At 31.5% G+C, this 2,152-nt stretch overlaps 1 pseudogene; it reads left to right on the top strand.

Annotated features, from left to right (window-relative positions):
• The first annotated feature begins 829 nt into the window (after positions 1-829).
• Positions 830-1,682, top strand: LOC124242636 (serum response factor-binding protein 1-like; annotated as a pseudogene).
• The last annotated feature ends 470 nt before the right edge of the window (positions 1,683-2,152 follow it).

Genomic DNA, 2,152 nt, shown 5'->3' with positions numbered 1-2,152 from the left:
CATTGCTGTTTAACATTTTATTTAAAATATTAGCTAACACGATTAGACAAGATAAATATGTTAGTGAAACAAGAATTGTGGATTAAGCTAAACATAGTTAACATATAAATCAATAATCTTCACATATGAAAGCATCTAGCTGGACAATATACTGAAGAGTACACTCCATAAACAGCAAAGTAAAATAAAATATTATGAACATACTAAACAAGAAATATGTAAAAGTGATAGGAAAATTAAAATGTTTCTGAAGAAACCGGAAGGAGGCTTGAAAAAATGAAAATACTCAATGTTTTTGGATATGCAGATTTAACATAAAAAAATGTCAGTTATCCATAAGTTAACATAAATGTAACATAAGCCTAATAAATATACCAACAGAGTTGAGAATTTTCAGGAGAGCTTACAAAGAGAGAAGAGTAGAGAGTTTGGGCTGGAACCTTTAGACATATTAGAAATTTTAGGAAAATTAAGAAATCGTAGCAGAGGGAAAGCAATAAAGTAAAAAAATCTTTCTTTTTTTTTTTTTTTTTTTTTTTTTTTTTTAGTTAAATGATTGACTTTATGAATACCTAGTCTTAATAAAATGAAATCCTTAAGAAGCAGTATGATACAGTGGAGAGAGCATTGGAAATTAAGTGATTTGGAATCTCCTCCTACTCTAACAATAATCATCTCTTGCACTCTGAAAGTAATTTACTTTGTTCATCTGTTAAATAAAGGCAAATAAATTGAAATCCTCAAGTTATTATCTGTCTAAAAAGTCTGTGAATCACAAAATCAGGTTTCTGCTTTGTCTTCATCTGGATTCAATGTTTTTTTTTCAAAAATGAAAAGAATGCTAAAAGCTGCTGTCAAAGTTTTAAAAGATGCAAGACAAAATGTTGCTGAAGTTAAGTCATTAAAGAATGCTTCAAAAGAAAATCACTCCAAAGACACACTTTGTGTTCAAATGATGGTGCAAGCAAGTTACAGCATGAAGTAACTATTATTAGTGAACAAAGAGGGAAAGAAGCCAAAATATTGACAAAGAAACCAATAAGTAATTCAAAAGAAAAAAATAGCTAAGATGCAACACAGACCCAAAGTAGTGGACTTTCCAAATTCATCAAAGCCTTCAGAAAAGGAATTTGTAGTTTTCCCTGAGCCCCAGAAGACATCTGGTGACCCGAAAATGAAAACGTTAAGTCAAACCAAAAAAAGCAAGGGTCCAATAGCCCTCTTGGTGGTAAGAGTGATGGGCAAGAATCACATGAGGAAGAAAGGTTTTATGAACGGTCTTCTATGTCTTAGGGTAGTGATAGTGGTGATGACTTCTTCATTGGGAAAGTCATTCTTCTGAAAGAAGGAAAATAGTTGCCATTCTTCAGTTAAGGAACAAAAAGAAACCCCTAAAAGTGTTATCCGAAAAAGATATACTTGAAATCTATCATCATATAAGAAAGGACAAAAACAAGTCAAGTACAGAAGTCAGGGAGTTTCAATCAGTGCTTTTCCATTCTTCATCTGGATCTAAAAGCTCTATAAGAAATTGCAGAGAACAGCAGGCTCTGAAAGGCAGAACTCCAGGTTTGCAGCAAAAGGAACCACAGATCAAGAATCAGTTTCTTTAAAAATACAAAACCCCAATTGCAGCTGCCCCTTCTTCCTTCATGGAAGCAAGCAAGAGGTGAAAAAAATAGCAATCTAAAATTGTTGTTTTAGGGGAAAAATTTACATTCAATGACTGATTAGTAAACTTTTTCTGCGAACATTTCCCTCTAAAAATTCTTTTACTTTCTTTTTTTTTTAACTAGCCTATTATTTAAACATGTATTTGACTAAGTCTCAGGAGAGGTTGTAGAAATAAGTTTGTTCTTGTCTTTGTTTTTCTTTCCTAAATGTCTTCAAGTTATGTTTACATGAGCCTTTCACAAATCAAGTGCATACTCAAATTGATTTTTAATAATATACTTCAGAATCCTTCCTCTATGAAATAATTTTGGGATTATAAGTGTCTCATATTTCTCATTTATGCTCATCATGAAGTGTATTTCACTGGTTCAGCTCTGTTTTTGCCTTGAAAACAAATGTCATGATATATTTAAAGTTACAATAGAAAATTATGAGGAAACTGTAGCTATTTAAAATAGATCACTTCTGTTAAACTTAT

The sequence above is a fragment of the Equus quagga genome, chromosome 7 (genome assembly GCF_021613505.1).
Source record: "Equus quagga isolate Etosha38 chromosome 7, UCLA_HA_Equagga_1.0, whole genome shotgun sequence".
Lineage (NCBI taxonomy): Eukaryota > Metazoa > Chordata > Mammalia > Perissodactyla > Equidae > Equus > Equus quagga.
This window is presented reverse-complemented; position numbering and strand designations above follow the sequence as displayed.